The following is a 21,311-nucleotide window of genomic DNA, read 5'->3' as shown; positions in this document are numbered from 1 at the left end:
TCTTGTCCCTGAGCGTATACTGAACTGTTGGCCTTGCTTAGCGTGACTGAGCATGGAAGCAGCGCACCGGTTGTCACTGATTGCTCAGTTCACCATCTTGCGGCTTGCTGTCCCCTCAGGCATGCTTCAGACACAGACTGGCACTGTCTTGGGCAAACCGAGACCTGAGCTTAATTTCTAACATCATGATTTATTCATTGTGGTATTGGACACTGGTGCAGACTGACAAGCCTGAAGTTTGCACCCTGTGGTGTATTTTGAAGGTTTACAGATGTCTATGCTCCCTCAGCTCGGATGCCCCATTCATTCGCTGGGTTAAACACTCAGCCAGGCTAACTGATGTAAACCATCAGCCAGTTTGGTGCCTTGCCTCTTGCCGCCTAAATCACAGTGCTATGACAAATTCTGACAGTGTCTTCTCACAGACCATACACGATGTTGTGCTGGCAGCTTCCTCAGTGCATTACCTGCACTGGTACGGGGGGTACCAGTTACTCAGGGTTACCCTTCTGAGTCAGTGTCAGCCAGACTTGTCATGTAGCAGACTTGGCTCACTTACTTCCAGTACATGGAGGGGCTGTAGTATCAAGAGACCATCAAGAGAAGCAGCCTTTTCAGATGGCACAACAGGTGTTGAAAAGGCCATTTTACCTCTGTTCTCACCCTTCATTATAAGCTAATCCCGAATGCTGATGTCATATGGGGGGGGCTGGCAGGGCGGGTGGGGGGTGGAGCTGGAGTAGCTGGTTATATCCCTCTGGTGAAGGCAGGAAGGGAAGGGAAGGGGAGCACATAAAGGCTTGGGTACTGAAATCCTCAGTGAATCCCTGCTAGGTTTGGAAGTGAGGTGGCTAGGTGGAAATTGCCCTCTATACCTTCCTGTGCACAGAGATAAATTTCAAAATGAAAAAGTAAGTGCTACAGTGATTTACAATGATAATTAGAATGTAGCTTTAGTTCATATCCTCATATCCTCAAAAACAAACAAAACCCCAAAACTTACCCCCACCGAAAACAAACAAAAAACAAACAAACAAAAAAAATCTAGAATAATTATATTGCTCCAATTAGCTGAAGAAGATCATGAACTATTGCAATTATCTGAAAAGAACGAGTAAGATTTCTTTTCTTCTTTTTGGTTAATAAATATGCTTTGAATATGCTTTAAATAGCCATTTCATATTTTCTTCCTATGACTATTCAGGTAGAAAAATTTCCTGGTAAGAATGTGCTTCAAAACGGGCAATATTGTAAGTATTTACTGACAGCAGATTTGGAATCCCTAAAATTTGCACCAAACACTTCATTCTCAGAGATCTAATTATCCAGTTGAGGCAAGAAATACCATGTGACTTACACATCACATCCATAACACTTTGATTTTTATATTTGTTGTTGAAAACCTACAACAAGCTGCTCACAAAGAAGCCTCGGTCATAAAATTGTTTTTGGAAATTATTCTCAGAGTAAGCCGAAAAAAAGAATAAAGTAGGTAACTTCATACACTGTTCAAGAAAATTCATGGACAGGAAATAATAGACTTGAATTTAATATTTATTTATTTTTATTTTTTTCTGGAAACTTAGTCAGTCAGCTCTACTGGAAATGATACATCTGTGTAATACTCACGTCTCCATAATATAGATGATTCAAAATTATTCTTCCTAGTGTTTACCAGAAGTTTTCACTAAAAAAACCGTAATGGTACAAATGAAAGCAGCCAGTACTGGAAAAATAAAAATTGCCTTCCTTCAGACATTTTAGTGAAGCTTCTTTTCCATTTTTTCAACAGACTTGTAAGCTAAACTTGTTCTGTCATGCTACTGTTACACTGCCATATTACTATTATACTATGCCCATATTACTATTATACTATGCCATCTTTACATTAATTCATAGGTTCCTTGAACAGTGCACACTCTCTGCTATTCATGCCCCAATCCTACTGGTTGTTCCAACATGTTCTTTGATTACCCTTCTAATATTTGACTTGCAGACGGTTTTCCTATTTCCATTGCCATATCCCTAATACATGCAATAATGTATAAACATTTTAGGAGGTTTTTCTCTGACCTTATTCAGCTAATGAATAGTTCTGTTATTATCTACACCTTATAAAATGACTACTGCTCTCACAAGCGATACAACCTTGGGATGGGTAGCACAAGTTTAATGGTGTGGTTTCCTTTGATATCTTGAGTTTGATCTTTCAACTTCCATTCTGAAAATTATTGTGACTATTGAAAGTAGTTGTGCTTTTCTGCAGGTGAAAAAAAAAAGGACCAAAACATTAAACAGCATGGTTTAGTCCAATTCCCATTGTGTGAAGCCACACAGTATGTAGAGAAATAACCTGCAAAGAAAACTTTCAGTAAGCCAGCCAACATAGGTGCTGCCTCACTTTAGTCAATTCCGTGCCCTTTCTGCACAGGAAGAGCCCTTGAAGGCCAGAAAAGGAGAAGTTCCTTGTGCTTTTCTCTTCCTCTCCAAAGTATGTTCTTGCCTTACTTTTTTTTGGCCACAAAATTAATTTGTTCAGAGGCTGGCCTTCTGCTGTCTTGCAGGTAGGAAGAAGAGCTCAAATGCTTCCTTAATTGTCCCCAATTTAGCTCTAGCTGTCTTGTTGGAAGGCTTTTATTTCCATAGATAATGTTACAGTTGGCTCACTTCTGCCCTGCATGCTAGTCCAAGGCTTCCGCAGTCCACTGGGCACATCGAGCTTGATCCTGTGCCATTGAAGTCAATAGGAGTTTTGCCATCAAATGAGCTAGAAGCAGGAGGCAATCCATAATTAGTCAACTCTGATTGCTGGATGCAACTTGCTCTGTAACAGCCACTGCATTATTATTCTCTGCTAATCTGTATCTGCCTAAACACTCTTGGCTAGTGTATTCCTGTGCACTCCCCCCTTCCCAGAGAGGTTAACAGAATGACAATTGCTGCTCTTCTACATCAGAAAGAGGGGAATGGGATGGCATAAAAAACATAAAATATTAGCTAAGTGAAAGGCTGAAAAACCCCAAACCATGGATGGCTGATGCTGGGTACCTACCTTTCTACCAGGATGGCAGTAGCACCAGCACTGTCCACAGGCCTGAATTTATCATGAGCAGAGTTAGCAGCGATGGCTCACAACTCCTCCAGCACTGCCCTGTCACCTCCTGCCTGCATTGCATCTAGTTAGCAGCCCACTGCCTCAGCAGCGTGCTCGGGAAAGGCCACCCAAAAGTCCATTTACACCAAATGGATGCTCGTTACTCTCAGGATCCTCTCTAGGTGCAGCACAGAGGGACACAGGGGCTACACATTTCTCAGTTTCAGTCAACAGCAAAGGCATCTGAGAGAAGAGGAGAAAGTGAGGTTTTAACATGGCTGTAGAGACATGGTGTTATCTATTGGGCTGCGTGTTGGTGTCGGGGCCTGCGTGACAGGCACTGTCATCATCAGCCTTCGAGATTATCGTTCATGTTGCTGGAAAGACAACTTTATTGGACTAAATATTGGCATGTGTCTGTGTGGCCCACACAGGTAAAGACTGCCTGGGCCTCGCTGGTGCGTCTGAGTCACTCTGCGTGGGCGTAATGCTGCTCTGCTTGTTATTAATCTCTCTGAAACCTCTTTGCAGTGATTAAGGGAGCACTGTATGAAAGCAGTCTGCTGTGTGGGCTCTCGCCAAGGAAGACCCACTAAGCAGATTTTGTTGGATTCTTTAGCCAAACTGCTCTTTTCTTGGCAACTGCAATGTGCACCAACATAAATGTAAAGTCAATTCCCAGAGTATTTTTAATGTCCTTTATTCATGTTTTTTGGACACTACACAAACCACTAAAACCAAAGCACGGTACTTAATGTAGCCACTCACTTTTCTGATGTGCCACTGTGTATAAATAAGCCTGAGCAGGAAACAAGAGGTCACATTTAAAAGACAGAAAGAAAGGAAAAGCGTGCACATTCTTGCCAGCAACTGCCTTTACATGAAGAAGGGACTTTGGTGGTCCTCTTTTGAGAGACGAGTGAGGAGCAGTGCTGGGCCCCCCAGCTGCATCCAGCACAGCCCAACAAATGGCCAGGGACCTGCACTGCTACCGCAGCTTTTTCTCCAAACCGACTGCTAAGGTCTGGGCTTTTGGGGAGCAGAAGAGCCCAACTATCACCAAGTTCATCATGGAGATGAGACCATATGGCAGTGGCCTGCAGCAACATGGAAGGTCAGTTAACCCTGGCTATAGTGAACATAATGATCAGAGAGAAAGGTTTAGCCTCTGTGTCACTAAACAGGGCTGGTAGCTATTTTCCAGAGCTGAGTCAAGGTGGGAGGGGGACTCCCATTCTCTAGAGGAGGCTCTAGGAGGTTTCATCTGACCCTAATCATTGTATTTTCTGTGAACTGTGGTACCTTTCACTTCTGTTTACCCTGGTATACATATATTTTTAACCCCCCCCCCCCCCCCCTTTTCTCTTTCCCTATCCCAATTTCTGGCAATTAAAGCCTGGGTTTGCTCTTCTACTATGTGCCTCATGACATCTTGTCCTCATACGACAGAACGTGACTGTCTCTGAAGCAACTTTATGAGGCTAAGTAAAGCAGAGTAAAATAGCAGCAAACTGAAGTTTTTCCAGCTTAGTCTGTCCCAGGAGAGCTAGATGGGGAAAAACAAGACACTGTGAAGGGAGCAAAAAATAAGAATAAAAAAGAAACCAGATAGTCTCAGAAAGGGAGAAAAAAAGAATTTAACTTGAGGCAGAATGTCAAATAGATATTTGGAGTTCAGAGTGCTACACCATCCTGACTATACTCAACTTTGACCACCTACAGCAATTTTTATATCAGCAACTTTGTGTCATTAAGTAATTAATGTTGCGGTGATGTGCCATTTTCTCCTGTATCACTGCACTCACTACACATCAGATGGTCAACATTTCAGCTTCTATTGCATTAAAGTACTTAACAGGAGACACTTCTTTTCTGACTTGATATATTCTGTGTATATGGGTTGTGTCTTTTATTTTTTTTTCTCTTTCTAGAGAGCAAGAGATCCAATACGCCCAGGAGGCCTTGGAAACTCATTTATCCTATCTATAAGGCCAACAAGCTCATCCTTAAGAAGGCAGACAAGAACGCCCAAAAGGGAGACATGCTCAGGCTCTTTTCTATCTTTGTTTTTTTTGCCCCATGCAAAACATATCATATCTGTCTGCCTTCCTACACATAGCCATAAAATGACATGGGCAAAATGAGGTTACTTACACACAGGGGCATTTGGCTTTATAAAGCTGTGCAGCCTTGAGTGACTTTCCAAGAGGGCTATGCAGTCAGAGTATTACCCTGCCTGTACAACAGGCAGAGGAAACATCCTTGTTTTACCGTGTTTGAGATGGTGCCAGTTCTCCCATTTGACTTCACCTCATCTTGCCCCGCTCTTTAGTGCCCACGGAGTGATGTGCAGTAATTGCCACAGCAGGGTGAAACAGCTTCTCCATTGTGGCTTTGGTTCTTGCCATAGGAACCAAGGTGACAGTGGGAAAGTGTTCTTTCCTTCTTTCCCCTACAGCCATCATACAGGCTGGAAACAGTGAGGTCTTTTACTGGGGTTTTGGCTGACTAAATTTAGACGAAAATTAATTTTATAAATTAGCTTCAAGTACTGTTAAAGAAACGGGATGATGAAAACTTGTCTGAAAGGGAACATATATATGTATATATATATATATGCAAGTGTGTGCATAAAAGAAATTGCAGCACCTTGCTGGACTGGCCAGTGTTAATGGCAGTGGAGTAGGGGAAGTGTTAATGCCCCCTTGACCTCCCCAGTAAATCCATACTTGAAGAGGAGGGGATTAAAATGTCTTAAAAATCATGTGCTGGAAGCTGAGACAGCTTAATGTTTTCCTTATGCTGATGTCAGGTGACTTTCCCAACCCCTGCATCGATTATACTTACTCCAGCAGGTCAAAACAGAAGCACATAAGTACTGCTATACTAAGATAGAACCACTTGTAAGAAATGTTAGGTGTCTTGACATGGCATGGCTTTGCCTTGCTATCTTTGTCCAGGGACTGCCATGAAACATGTCTGAACTGCCTCCAAAGGTTGTTATCATCCTCATCGCCATTTTGACCACTTCTCCATTTTATAAGGGTGGGTATGCATAAAAAAATGTGTGAGAATCCCTGTGGAAGATATCCCTTTCAGCTTCACAGACCAGTCATGCTGGTCCCTCATTCAGCTTTTCCTGCAAATGGAGTGGGAGATCATCCAAATTCCAGGCTTTGCTTATCAGAATGGAAAAAAAAAAAAAAGAATAAAAATAAAAAGAGAAAATGCAAGCATAGCTGTAACCCACCTGGTGAAAGACGAGAAATATTAAACTCTACAAAGAAGTTCCAAAATATTGAAAAGTTCAGTGTGGTAAAAGGAGTAGTGATAATAATCAATATCCTAGAATGAGATGTGCTAACAATTACAGGGAAATATTTAATAAGTTCCAACAAAAAGGAAATCTAAAAGAGAAATCCAAATAATCTAAACCCAGAATCTCTCAGAAAGAAAATCCTTTTGCATGTTATTAGAAAATCTCTATGTGACACTGATAAAACCTTGTCTGATATTAGCAATAAATATGAAGAGGAGATAACATTACCCAAAGCATCAGCAATCTGCTTCTGTTCAGTCTTCCAGTAATGCAGTTATAACTTCTGTGACTAACATGAATGAGTGACGAATTTTACAGCCACCCTGTCTGCACAAGATACAACTGCAATGAAATTGCCTTCTTACTCCAGAGAGACACAAAATTTAACTTGTAGCCATCAAAAAGCTGCCTGCAGAGAGGCCAGAAACAGTGAGTCACATTCATACTGGGAAAACAAAACAAAACAAAACCACACACACAAAAAAATAGGCTCACATTTTTGGTTCACATCATTTAAATTCTTTTGGCATTATATCCACAGGAGCTTGGAAATGACATTTATAACTCTTTATTACTTAATACATGTGTGTACATGTATACATATGTATATATATATAATCCTTTAGTTACAAATGAGTGGTAATTTTGTCTGATTCCTTTAAAACCCCTCCAGTTCCATCCACTGTGACTGAAACCAGCAGCTGCTTCCTTGCCAAATTGGATGCAGATTCAAATCCCAGTTGCCCCAAACAGGTAGTATCCAAGGTAGTATCAGCTATTCCAAAGCCATATGAGGAATTCACAGCACCTGTTGGTCCCTTCTGCTCTATACTATGTGTACATCAATTTGTGGCTCACTGGCTGGTACTTACAGGCAGTTCTGCCACCCATAGTTACCTTGAATCGCATCTCTGTGAATAGCCTCCCTGCAGCAAAGCAACCACCTGTAAGATCTGGAGCGGTGTTTGCAGAAATTCAGCATTATTTCATCCTAATGCGGGTTTTGGACCTGAGCACCCAGCCACTATGGGTGCTAACCAGCACAGGTAGAGGACTGTACTTTTTGCTCAAAATCTGGTTGCAGAGTCTGAACCAGGGAAGTCTGTGGGCTGTGGCCACACGAGGCTGCACTGTGAAAGGGCTGTGCAGTGTGCCAACATCAACAGGAGGCAAAGCAAAAAATGGGTTATGTTTTATGCTGCTAACTTTCGAGTGTGTTTTAAAATTTGTTTTGTTCAATTAGCCTCAGTTCTTATTTCTAGTGGGGGTTGAAAATATTTTCAATACAAGAGTAATCTTCCAAACAGAAGAGTTACTTATTCCTCTGATATTCTTTATCTATAAGGTGTTTGTAATTCTAAACAAGGCACTGTATACTGTACAACATACCAGAAACAGTACACATATCTTCATAAAACTGCAGGCAAACAGGCCCCTGGATTTTTCAAAATAACCTAAAGCTTATTTTTAGGATGCTTGGTATTTCTCCTGTTTGGAAACTCAGTATGTCTTACTGTATTTGCAAGGGACTGGAAACAGCTTAAATAGCCACATTTTGACAAATAACTTTTATCAACCATGGGAAAAACAACAACAACAAAACCTAAAAACTAGCACTATTGTAATTGTATATCTAGTAAAAATGAAAAAGTAAATGTATCTCTCTTTGACAACCATCCATCTTCAACATTAATCATCCTCAGAAAGTCACACAAGAGTGATTTATTTGAAAATCCTTTGAAGAGCTTCTTTACTGTCCTCCCACATGAGAAGACTTGGCCCACTCTGCTATACAAGTGCAATGCAGAACTGCCTGCACTGTGTGGAAATTTGGGTAGTGAGACACTGGCACAGGTTGCCCAGAGAGGTTGTGGATGCCCCATCCCCGGAATTGTTCAAGACCAGGTTGGATGAGGCCCTGGGCGACCTGATCTACTGGGTGGCATCCCTGCCTGTGGCAGGGGGGATTGGAACTAGATGATCCCTTCCAACCCAAGTCATTCTATGATTCTATGAAATCAGTATGTATTGCTTTCATTTCTTTGTGTACTAACATTATCGTTAAGTGATATTCTTCACTTCAACTAAGGACACATACATCTCACCTCCACAAGAAATCAGATTGCAGCAGGACCTTACACATATTTTAAATAAAATGAGAAATCTCCTTTAGCTGAGAAAGATGGAGCCACTGTCTGGATGGAGCCCAAATACACAGAGGTTTGAGAAGTGGTTCCCACAGACTGCAGGGAGGTGGGAAGGAGATTTAGGGCCAGCTGCAGTCATCTCTGAAAGAAAGACGGTGACTGTCCTGCAGAACTATCCTGTGGGTAGCTCAAAGGGCTCCAGCTTCATTGCCTCCCCTGCTGCCTGGTGAGGAGTGGATGAGAGCATCCTGTACGTACAGGGAAACATGACGGAGCTCATATTTTGACTGCTGTGAGGACAAAGTGTGAAGATCCTCTTTGTGCCATATACCCTGGTCTATGCCAGTGCCCAGCTCCTGCTTCCTTCCACCTTGAACTTTCCTGACACACAGGGGCTAGGAAAAAATGTGGAGGCCCCTGAAGGAAGTAAACACTTAGTGCTGTTGCTAGTTAGAGTTGGGAGATCAGGTAGGAGTCTTTGTTTACAACCTGAGGGAGAATTAGAGATCCAGGTCTGCCATGGGAAAGAATTATAGGAAGAGTCTTCCAGCTGCAAAAGTTTTAAAACTCCATATGACTTTCAAATGTTCTTTTTGTTGTTGTATTTTTGGAGGTCAGAATTTCCAGTTTTGTTTTCAGACATCACTATAATCCCATGTAGTGGACTCTGTTGACATCTCTTGCTGTGTTTCATTTGCAACTGTATGGCATACATAGCAATTAGCTACTCATACACTTTTGTCTGGTATCTAGTCTTCAGCATAATTTATTGTACTTGCATTCTCCATATGCCCTAGGAAGTTTGTCAAAGTCCTAATCTCCTTATACACACACATACATACATACAAACAAAACCAAAACCAAACTGAACTCTGAATGCTGGCACCAATATTAAAATGTTTCATGGAATTTCCATGGACTTGCACAGATGTGTGTGCATGTGCCCATCTATGTATGTGTATGTGTGCATCTGTGAATGCGCGTGTGCTTGTGCGTGTGTGCTTGTGCAAGAAGGAGGGAGGGAAAACATTATTTCAAATCCACTTGACCAATTCAGGAGAGCACACTTGTTTGTGCGTTTGGCAAATATATTAAAATAAATTGAAGAAATAAAATTGGGGTTGTATTTGCAAGTATCAAACAGTTACCTTTTTCTGAAGGCGAGTTTTTAAAATAAACATGCAGATTCTTTCAGAGTAATATAAGCCAACATCAGCACGGCCCCAGCCTTGTGTTAATTTTTATGACACATTTTTGTGCCTCGTAAACAACAATTTAGTGTCATGTCTAAAACAAGAATGTGAGAACAGGGAACGGTGACTAATTAAAAATTGCAAAAATTAGGAAAAAATAAGGTTAGGATCTTAAAAATGAAGAATATGGTCACTAGGATGTCTTTCATGAACAAGGTTATAAAGCAAAATACAAATATATATACATAAGTATAATAATAAACATAATGTATATAAATAAAACATAATATAATAAAATAACAATAATAAAATAACAATAATAATAATATAAAGTATAAAAAATCAAAGAGAAACCATCAGTTATTTAGATGAACCTCTGAGCCCACCAAAGCAAGTAGCAAAATTCATTTCTTACTAACATGTTAGAGAAGAAAAGATTTCAACGCAGTTTCCTTGTATAAGGACAAGAAATGTTTTAAAAATTCCTTTTCAGTAAGCACAGTGCTTACTTAAAATACAAACTGAAAATACATATAATATTGCCTAGTGCTTTTTTTTTTTTTTTTTGGTGTGTGTGATAGAAATAGAGACGAATGTAATCAAAAGTGAGGTAGTTTCAATAAAAAGGAATAAAATAATAATAATGATAACAACAACAACATTTTTCATTAGGTTCACTTTCCACTGTCTCCCTTGCCAATGACTTCCCAGTACCTTTACTTTCTGCTAATGTATGGCTGGGACGTCTGATGAGGACCTTCAGCATCTGGACATGCTGAGACTTCACTGCCGCCTTTGCCCTGCTGCAGCAAACTGTCTTCTTCACGACATGTGCATGTTACCAGCAAGTCAGGAAGTAGTTGAGACCATGGAGGTGAGACCCTGTGTTTCTCACAAACGTGGTATTGAATACAGGTGCCACAGACAGAGGAACTCCTCCCTGGCAGCCTTTGGGACAGCATCTCATTGTGTTCACAGTATGACAGGCACTCCCATGCCTTGGTCACCTCTGCATGTGGATGCCACACAGGCATTATGGGATTTAAGTTTCACAGCATCTCTGCAAAAGGAAAACCACCGTGCCACCTTTGCTTTATACAGAGCAAACTAAAACAGAGGGCAGGCTGCAAGCACAATTTATTCAGATAGAAGTATCCATCTGTGCCATGGATGCCCAGTACAAACATGGCCACCCTGGGGCTCTCTTTCCAGACAACAGAAAGAAGCAGTGCCCTCTGGCAGACATTTATCTCATCCTAAGTTAGAAGCAAAGTAGGTCTGATGCACTGCGCTTTTGAAGTGTCCATTTCTCTTCATTTCTTGCTTCTGAAGGGAGACAGAAGTGACCAGCTTGGATGCACACTGTAGTCGTTTACGGTGAGAGGACACAATTTCTGCCTTACATGCTGAACTCTTACAGAAAGTTTGTATCCCAAGGGAGATTTGTATCCTGGTCTCCTGAGTCCCAGACAAAAGCTGCCACCAAAACCAGTCCTCATGCAGTACTGCTTGGCAAAGGCATAAATGGGACTCTGTGGGTCCCTTGAAAGGCTCCTGGCTGCTCTTGCAACAACTGCAGTTGTTTCAAAAAGAGAGAGCCGAGGGAAATCAGGAAGCTAATATTTAAAGGCTTTTGGGCCTCTTCTGTCTCCGCAAGACTTTTAACAAAATGGAGGAGAGAGTTTGCAGCAGTGGGCTTGCGCTGGGTGTAGCCCTGCTACCCCTAGCATCATGGCCAGGCAAGTAGGATGTGCCTGGACCAGTCCACCCACGTGTAAAACAGGGCACTAAGCTGGCACTGTTCTCAGCAGATGATACATGTACCTGAAGTCCTTTCTCACCTGTAGCTTGGTCTCCCTAGTCTCTGCTGAAGCAGCTAGTGGGAGATTGCAGTGCTGCTCCCTCTGTCAGCAGTATCTCATGCCAGCGGTCCCCACATGCCCTAGGGATCCTGAGTGTTACTGCAAGCACTGAGAAAAGATGCTGAGTTTTAGGAACTGGATATTTTATTATTTTGTGTCTGTAAGAAAGGCTGTTTGTCATGCTCAAGAAAGGCCACCACAAGAGGTTGCTTAGTTATATGCCAGCTTTTGCTACAGGCACAAAGACGTAAACCCTTGGCTCTGCCTTTGTCACTAGCTCCCATCATCTTTCTTCTGATATTTTTATTTAGATCATCAACATTTTTATTTTTTTAGTCACATTACCCTGTCTCTCACTCCTTTTCCTCCTGTTTTCCCCATTGCCAGAGGAACTTACAATTCTGCGAATGGAAAAAATAAATAAATAAATTTCAGACAACAGCAGGAAAATCCTGTGTGGGCTCATCTTTCCCCTTCCCAACCAAGCAGATCCTGCACCTGTGCATACCAATGTGAACCCTAGCTGCATTTGAGACACAGAGTGCAGAGTTTGTGTCTTATTCTCCTGTTCCCCCAGCAAGTCAATGGGTAGAGGCTGAAGGACGACAGATCAACTCGATCCTCACCTCACTGCTGGAGTAAAGGGCCATACCTTACAGGAGAGACACACTTCATCCCCTCTAAGTATTGTTTTTTCCTCCCTCCCGGGACCAAGAGGAGGGTTGAGGAAGTGATCTGGGCTACCCCTGAACTGCAGGACCATCCAGGCCCTCTAAGGCCTTCTGTTTTTGAAGGATTGTTCCGGCATTATGTCTGTCTGCCCTGTTTTTTCTTCTCTACAGCTTTTCTTCCTGTCCTCACACACCCTTCTACCATCCCCTTCTCAGTAAAATGCCGCACAGGGAGGCAAAGCAGCCTGGCACTGGCCTCTCAATATATTTAAACACTAGCAATTCACTGAGCTGGAAAATTGTAAATCTGCAATTTTATTAAAAAAGTGGTCACCCTGTTCTTTGGAGCCATGTTCAGAGACAGCAGGATAATTAATGAACCCTGATGTGATACAGAGGCAAAGAACGGCAAATTTTAATAAAATTGGTAAGATGAGTTTTTTAAATTTTAAGAAACAGATTTTCCATGTCTAGTTTTGCTTATTCTTACAAGAAGAGAAAGGCTGTTAAAGCCATCCTGTGCAGGCTAAAACACTGTCACACAATACATTTTTCCTCTGAACTAACATGGGGAAGGGGGCGGGGGGGGGGAGGGGGGGACACAAACAACAGCAATTCACATTGAGGCATTAGTAGTGTCTGATAACTGTGTATTCAGTGCCTACCCTGCACTGTGTCTAGACACCTTCCTAGCATTTCATGTAACAGCATTTCAAACCAAAACAGAGACAGACCAGAGCTGTCATCACAGCTCATTTTAGTTATAAAGTACATCCTTACTTGATGTGCTGCTAGGAAAGTTAAGCAAGACACACAACCCAAGTAAAAAAGCTTTCAAGTGGGCAATATAAAAGAGGAGGCAAAAGGCAACCAAATTGGAAAATAAAGGTGAAAGGTTTCAAAGGTAGGAGAGGAGGCTGTCACATAGATGGGGAGCATAACTAAAATGAAACAGAACTTGTCATCATCCTTTTTTAAGAAATGTGGGTGTACTGACACAGCTGTACTGAATTATGTATAGTGTTGTGAATTATGCGTGTAAAGAAGTACTACTATACAGATGACATAACCCCAGGCTGGCGGAGAAAAAGGCCACGGATCTGTGTAGCCTGGCCACAGACATACAGAAGTGGTGAGAGAAGAAGCACTAGCTTCTTGAGGGAAATCCATTTGAATTAAGGACAGAGTATGAATTTACAGTGGAGTACCTCCTCCTGAATAACTAAATGTGCATGTCTCATATTTTGTACTAGGAATACTTTTTCTGAATTAGTGAAGCTGCTTTAGCAGGAATATGTCTTCTAGAATGAGTCCTTAAGCAGTTAAGCCCTGTGAGAAACAAAGAACTTTGCAGACAAGATGGGCAGTAAGGCAGCTATAGAGCAGTCTCTTGGTTGCTGATGGTCACTTGCTTTTGCTAGATTATTCCAATTTCCTAACACCCAAATAAAGTAGTTGGCTGGGGCCTGTGCCTTCAGTGCTCTTGGGAGGAGCTCTGCTGAGTAAAGAGAAATGAAACACCAGGTTGAAAACAGACTTCTTCCACCCTTCCTGTTTCCTTCCAGCTCTGTCATTCAGCTTCTTTAACACACCCATCATTCAGGAGCTGAATCATGTGGCAGAGCCAGCCCTGAAAACATTGGGCATAGCTGAAAGGGTGTGAGATAGTGGTAACTGTCGAGAGTAACTATTATTCAACCCCATGATACTTAAAGTAGAAAAGCGTATCAATTTTTTTTCACCACTTATATTAAGTTGCATCATTTATGAATATAGTCTGTGTACTAAAAGAACAGCATCTGCTGTGAGCTTGGAAAACAAATTATTATTGCCCATTAACATCTTTACATAAATATTTTGGGAATTTATATTTTAATTTTTTATTTCCTAAAGAATTCTCTCTTCAATTAGCCCCAGAGCCTCTTTGGGTTCTTACTTTCTGTGCTCTCAGCAGTTACACACAGCTATAGCAAACCAGACCTCATGAACCGCAGGCGCTTGCACGCTTGTTTCCATAGCTGGGTGCAGCACTCAGTGAGAGGAGCCACTCAGGCATATGGCCTGTAATAAGCTGAGCTCCAACGAGCTGGAACCTCCTGCTTCAACAGCTATTTGGCCATTTGTTTTCTTGCTGCAGCTCTTTGATTATTTCCCTCCCTTTGACAGAATGATGAAAGCAGCCACAGGGTTTATGTGCCACCTCCACCAAATGTTGCCCATATTCCAGTAATCAGGCACAAAACAGAGGAGATGTGCAGGGATAAAGTGCCCACTGAGTCTGGAAGTCCTGGAGATTAAAAGGCACATATTCTGCTGAAGGAAGGACTAATGCATGTGCAATTAAAACTGCCCAAACCAGCTAGCCAAATCAGGCTTAAAATGAACACTGAGGGTCAGATGAAACAAAGTTTCATGGAGGCTGTCCATGCAGCAACTGGCAGCCTCAGTTTTCTCTCTTAGAAAGTCCTCTTATGGGACTGGTGATTATTATTATTTTATGGCATATCTGCTCATTAATTATTACTTTTTTTGTTGTTGTTTAAAGACACATAAGCTTAAAGGCCTTTGCATTCTTTAATACATCTCAGTGAAAAATATCACTTAAACAAGTGACATGCCTCGTGCAAGGTCAGAATTGGAAATAAGTCTGAAAACTTTCCAAAAAATTGGGAGAACACAACATAGGGCTTTGTGCAACATAAACAGTTAAGGAAGAAACAAGCAAGAAGAAAAAGCTTCATCCTTGGTCTAAAGAATAGCAAGTTTTAAGATTTCTGAGGAGAATTCAAGGGGACTTTCAGCAAACTAGGCCTTGTTTTCTCTCCTCTCAAACCTGTATCTTGAGGACATAGGCCAATCAGACATTAATTGCTACTGAAGATGTAGGACAACTGCTAGCTTGCCTTCTGAGCCCTGGCATAGTACAGAGGGAGCTCTACATTTCTCCTAATGGGAAACAATGGAAAAAATTTTACATCACACTGTTTTGCAACAGAGTGGAGCTTTCAATGGCAGTGAATTTTTCATGAAAAGCTTCTGCTTTCCACAGAATGTTTCAATTTTTTTTTGTTGAAAAACTGAGCTGTCAAACCAAGAAAGTAGACAAAATGCTTCAATTCTGAAGGACGATCACAGCACTCCAAAGGTCTCAAGTCTCTCTTGTTTTTGTTCTTAATCGGGGACCTGGCCCCTCAACCAAACTGCATTTCCCAGCAAAACTCTGGCCAGGCAGCAGCACTGATGCACACCCTTCCACCTGCACAAGAGGAGAACATTGTTCATCATGGATGACATAATGAAATCAAGGAGTCAGCATTTTATGTTTATTTGTTGGGACTTTCAATCTCCTACCACTTAATTTAGTCATTGTTGAACGAACAGAGAAGAAAAAAGCATGAGTATCAGGCAACCTGGAAGAGAAATGGGCATGGATCCTTTTAGCCTAGTCAACTGCAGAAGCTATTTTGTGTAGGCAATGAAGCAGTGATAGAGGGCCCTCCAAAAATGAACAGGACAGCCGTTGAAGTATGGAAAACCAATTGAGTGGAAAAAGAGGCCACTCGGTCTTGCTCAGTGACAGCCATAGGATATGTCAGCCAGTTTTCATACAGCGATCACCTCAGCACGGAGTCTGAGAGTCAGGGTGCAAGAGAAATGAAAGCGTTGGATAAAAGAGTTTACACACAAAAAGTGCAAAGGGGACCACATAAAATATGGAGAAGATGCAGGAAAACAGTCTTTGACATCCTCAAGCTGAAAGTGTGCACTGACAGGAGAAGCAACTTAAAGACAACTGATGACTGTACTTACTTTCCAGAGAGGATTGCTTTTGATTTCTCCAGCTAGAGTCTCAGCTGGTGTAACTTAGATAGCTGATTTCTGTAAAATCCATGTCAATTTACCTGTTGAGCCTCTTGCCCCTAGAGAACTGGCATATTATCTAAGGTGAAAAATACATGCTTGGGCTTTGCTTCAACTTCTGTTCAAGCAGAAAATATTGTGAGCTGGAGGCTTCAAAACTGACAATGCTTACTCCCAGCTATGCAAAAACAGAGGTAAAAAGATACTTTTACTCCTGAGATCAAAAACAAATCTGGCATTTATTTTTGAAAAGAAAATGGAATCTTCTGAAGGAAGGTGAAAGGTAGGAATGTTAATGTAGGGAAGCTCTTAAACATATCTGCAAAGAGGATCAGAAATAAACATGCAAAAGGAACTTGACACATTTCTCAAAGGGAGAAGTTATGAATGACTGGATATGTTTGAAACTTGGTGAGATGACTTTCAGAACCAAAAGATCAAGAGACTATTGATCAAGGGAATGTAGGAACAGCAGAAAAGGAAGAAGAGGTGAAGTAATACAAGCCCATAGTGAAAGCTTTTCTTGCTGTGTTTCAGGCCTATATTCTTTCTGGTTAGAGCTTGGAGGAAAGAGGAGAGAAAAGGACGGAGGTATCTGAGCACCTGTCTTTTACAGCTGAGTGACATCCACTGAGCCTGAGGAAAAGGTTTGATTAGGCTCTGTTTGAGGAACAAACTCTGATCAATTCTCCTCTGAGTGGCCCTCATTTACTCATCCTTCTGTAAAAGGGAAAATGATTGGTGAGCTGATCAGATAAGGAAATGCCAAACAAGGTACCAGATTATAGCAAAAAGCTGATCTGTGGGTAGGATTAGACTCTTGATTCTCTAAGTTACACAGAAAAGAGGAGAGAGACAGAGAAAGTTATCAGCCACTGGTGAGGAACTTACCGAATTTTTTTGACTGTACCCAGTGGTTTGCAGGGCAGTATGCTCAACAATGCTTCGAGTGCTGTTCCAAAAAAAGCTTGGCATATGGTCCCCCTCCAAGCTTAACATCAGTGGACATATGTGCAGATAATGTGGGAATGTAGGTGGCTCATTCATTGGTAGGAGCTCAGTGATCATATGAAGGGTAGTGCAGTAAGAGATCCATGGCTATCCTGCTTTTATCCATTCCTGTTCCCTCAGTACTAGCTATGCAGAAACTAGCTGAGACAGCAGAGAAGTGCCTGGCATGACCGGCATTGCCTACAGCATCTCCATGGGCTGTTGGGATCTTTTACAATGCTGAGACCACAAGTCAGTGCTGCCTGCCTGGCTGCCACCTGTTGGCTTCATCCCAGAGTGAGGGTTTACTAGCTCAGCTGCTGCTGCTACTGCAGCAGCTGTGCTTATCTTTGATCACCTGAACTTAAAATACCAGTTGCTATTGAGCCAGGCACTGACTTTTCCTTCTCAAAGATGCAGATGCTGGCAAGTGTTTTAGAATTTCATGATGACTATTCTACTGCGTGTGTGGTGTCTGTGTGTGTACACTCTTGTGATTTGCAATATCCGCTTAGAAGCATTAAAGCAAAATGCCTTTGTCAGCTTTGCCTTTTTCTATTTGACAACTGCTGATGTCATTTTACTTTTGTTTGTGAACCTCAGCCTGCTTGCTGCTGAGTCACGGGAGAAGGCAAATGATAATAAATATAGTCCCTTATCTACCCATAAAGCTGTGGACCTCTGGAATGACAATCAGAAGGGGAGACTTTTTTAACCAGATACAGCAGAACAGAAGGCTAATGTTTCCTATGCAAATTTCCCTGTCACTCACAAGCTTTGACTGATGTGGGCTGCATCCTCCAAACAGAAAATGTGAATACCAAGAAGCACTAGCTGAGACTGCCCTCACTTATGCTGTTAGGAGCAGGGGAAGCACAGAGTTCAGGAACCTGAAACACAGAAAGACAACTGAACCTTTGACATCCATGTTCTGATTTCCACAGAAATCATCCCTCATCCAGCAGTCCTCAGTCTTTCACCTAATTTGACTGAGCCAAGTAATACTCAAACCATTTTCCTCATTTTTAAGTTTTAGAAAAACTCTACTAGCACATTTCAGATTCTTTGAGTAATGGTGGCATCACAGAAGATGATTGTGTATCAGCAAGGTGCTGGAGTCATTGCTGCTTGATTCTCTGAGGCTGACAGCACAGCTCCACATTGTATGTTACCATAGAATCAAAGAATGCCTTGGTTTGGAAGGGACCTTAAAGACCATCTAATTCCAAACCCCCTGCCATGGGCAGGAATGCCACCCACTAGATCAGGTTGCCCAGGGCTTCATCCAATCTGGTCTTGAACACCTCCAGGGATGGGGGATCCACAACCTCTCTGGGCAACATGTTCCAGTGCTTCACCACACTTTGAGTAAAGAATTTCCTTCCAACTTCTAGCCTAAATTTTCCCTCTTTTAGTTTAAAACCGTTCCCCCTTGTCCTATCACTATCTGCCTGTGTACAAAGTCACTCTCCATATTTTCTATAAGTTCCCTTTATGTACTGAAAGGCTGCAATGAAGTCTCCCCAGAGACTTCTCCAGGCTGAACAGCCCCAGCTCTCTCTCTGCCTTTCTTTGTAGGAGTGGTGCTCCAGACCCTTGATCATCTTCGTGGCCCTCCTCTGTACCCATTCTAGCAGATCGACATCCTTCTTGTGCTGGGGGCCCCAGACCTGGATGCAGCACTTCAGGTGGGGCCTCACAAGGGCAGAGCAGAGGGGGACAATCACATGCCTCGACCTGCTGGCCACACCTCTGTTGATGCAGTTGGCCTTCAGGGCTGCAATTGCACACTGCTGGCTCATGTCAAGCTTTTTTTGTCCACCAGAATCCCCAAGTCCTTCTCCGCAGGACTGCTCTCAATGAGCTCTTCTCCCAGTCTGTACTAATGGGATTGCCTTGACTCATGTGCAGCACCTTGCACTTAGACTTCCTGAACCTCATTAGGCTCACATGGGCACTGGTCTCAGAATGGATCCCTGAGGGACAACACATGTCACTGGCCTCCACGTGGACATAGAATCTTTGACTGCAAATCTCTGGCTGCAACCATGCAGTCAATTCCTTATGCAACGAACAGTCCACCCTTTGGAGCCATCTCTCTCCAATTTAGAGATAAGGATGTCATGTGGGACCGTCTCCAAGGCTTTACAGAAGTCCAGGTAGATGACATTGGTTGGGCCTCCCTTGTTGACTGATGCAGTCACTACAACATTGAAGGCCACCAGATTGGTCAGGTACTATTTGCCTTGGTGAAGCCATGCTGGCCGTCTCAGATCACCTCCTTGTCTTGCACGTGCCTTGACACTGCTTTCAGGAGCATCTGTTCCATGATCTTGCCAGGCACAGGCTCATTGGTCTGTAGTTCCCCAGGTCTCCTTTCTATCTTTTTAAAAATGGGAGTGATGTTTCCCTTTTTCCAGTCACCAGGAACTTCACCTGACTCCAGAACTTTTCAAATATGAAGGAGAGTGGCTTGGCAATCACAAGACGGTCTCTGGGGTACTCTGAAAAAGACTGGTCACAACAGGGTAGCTCCTGGATAAAAGTATAGGAAGAATAACGTGGGATCTCTGGAGTGAAACTCTCGCTACAAACACAAGTCTTTTTATGGGTGTTTGGCTTGAAAACATTCGTTGCTTCTCATGGCCAGGTTTATTCTGCTATAAAGGATTCACTCAACCAGGCAGCAGGGTAATGCACAGAGACTTCCCTCAGGGCACAAAGAGCAAGGAAGTATCACTTCCAAAACTGTGATTGGCAAATCACAGCAGTTGAAGGTTGCAGTGCTAATGTAGATTCTCCTACGTGCACAGCTAGCAATATAGCATGTTTGGAAGGCTTCCACTGCCTACTATTCTCAGCTCTCTCCTTTCCTCTCTTTACAAAGTTGCATAAAATACAACACAGTGCTACTACTTCCAAAGTCCAGTCCCCTGAGGAAGCCCGAAAAATCATTCTGTTGTTCCACATTTGATTTGCATCCACACTAATTACTCAGGCAGTAATTGAAGGGACATTGAATATGTATTAAAACTACATTAAAGGTGCAGCACTGTTTTCCCTTCTTATATGACCTGCAAAGAAATAGAAAGAAAGAAAGAAAAAAGAAAGATAATTCCATTCATGTTCAAGTTATTTAGTCCGACAGCTTTCATCTGACTATTTTTTTGTAAGGGGTTGTAGGCTGGGTTTTGTTGTTGTTCTTGCCATGGTTAATTTAGTTCTCTGTATGTGTTTCAAGCATTTTGCTAAGGCACCACATTGTTTGTAATGACATTGATGGTGACAGAACATCAGCCCCTCTCAAAGGTCCTACACTGGCTGAGGGGAATGCTCCCAGATTCACAGTCTCCTTGTCAGGCCAAAAGGTACATTATAGCCCATCTATTTCGGAGACACATGCCAGCAGGATTGAAATCTGCAAGTTTGTCTGCTCAATATGAGCAGCAAAGAGAGGCTGATCCCCTGCCAAGCAGGAAAGTTGAAGCGACGAGAACATTAGCCCACTAAGGCACAGTGCTAGACTTGATTGCAGACTTAGCAAGGATAAAACACATTTTATTTACTGCAAAGTGATAGCTTCAAACAGATATTCAAAATATATGGTTGAAATAATTTCTTCTACTCACACTAAAAAATATGTCATTGCCTCAGTGCTGGTGGAGCATGCTACGTTACATACTTACCCTTTTCATGGGTTTGACATTAATGCAACTTTAAGCACAGGACTGACAGCTCATTTATTTATTTATTTGAGACAATTCCATGCATTGAACAGGAAAGCATTAGCATCAGCTGGCCTTAGGGCTTTCTAACTGTTTACTCTTCCTAAAAATATGTGCAGTTTCTTAAGAGAGAGACTGTGGTTCTGTTGTTCAGTGTGAGCTATGGATTTCCTTTGTTATGGGTTATGGTAGCAAATTTAAATAGAAGCACTTCTGCACTGAAAAGGAAAATAAATTATAGCAATTGAAAATTTTTCTGGTTTCAGGTGTTTCAGTGACCTCAGTCCAACTTGTCTGAGGCTCAGTAATTTTCCCACTTAATACAGTGGTTAAACCCCCTTAGATTTAATGGCACAGAACTCGAGCCTTAACCAAAACATTTAGCACTATCTGTCCACCTTCCACAGCAACTGCTGTTGTTATTTTACCCCCCCCCAAAAAAAAGTGTT

At 42.2% G+C, this 21,311-nt stretch overlaps 1 protein-coding gene and 1 long non-coding RNA gene across 12 annotated transcripts in view; one reads left to right on the top strand and one right to left on the bottom strand.

Moving 5' to 3' along the window:
• The window catches only part of LOC308191879 (uncharacterized protein), a 109,347-nt gene that overhangs the window by 41,353 nt on the left and 46,683 nt on the right, over positions 1–21,311 (top strand). The window lies entirely within an intron of this gene.
• Positions 5,121–21,311, bottom strand: part of LOC308191886 — a 34,669-nt gene continuing 18,478 nt past the window's right edge. For 5 of the 6 annotated variants that reach the window (XR_013948348.1, XR_013948349.1, XR_013948350.1 and 2 more), the window contains one exon: positions 5,121–20,211. This is a non-coding gene — a long non-coding RNA (uncharacterized lncRNA). The remainder of the gene's footprint in view (positions 20,212–21,311) is intronic. The other variant, XR_013948353.1, reaches the window with a different exon arrangement.

This window comes from Anser brachyrhynchus (genome assembly GCF_964034855.1).
Source record: "Anser brachyrhynchus genome assembly, chromosome: 3".
Classification (NCBI taxonomy): Eukaryota; Metazoa; Chordata; class Aves; order Anseriformes; family Anatidae; genus Anser; species Anser brachyrhynchus.
Note: the sequence above shows the minus strand (reverse complement) of the source record. Positions and strands in the feature narration are given on the sequence as shown.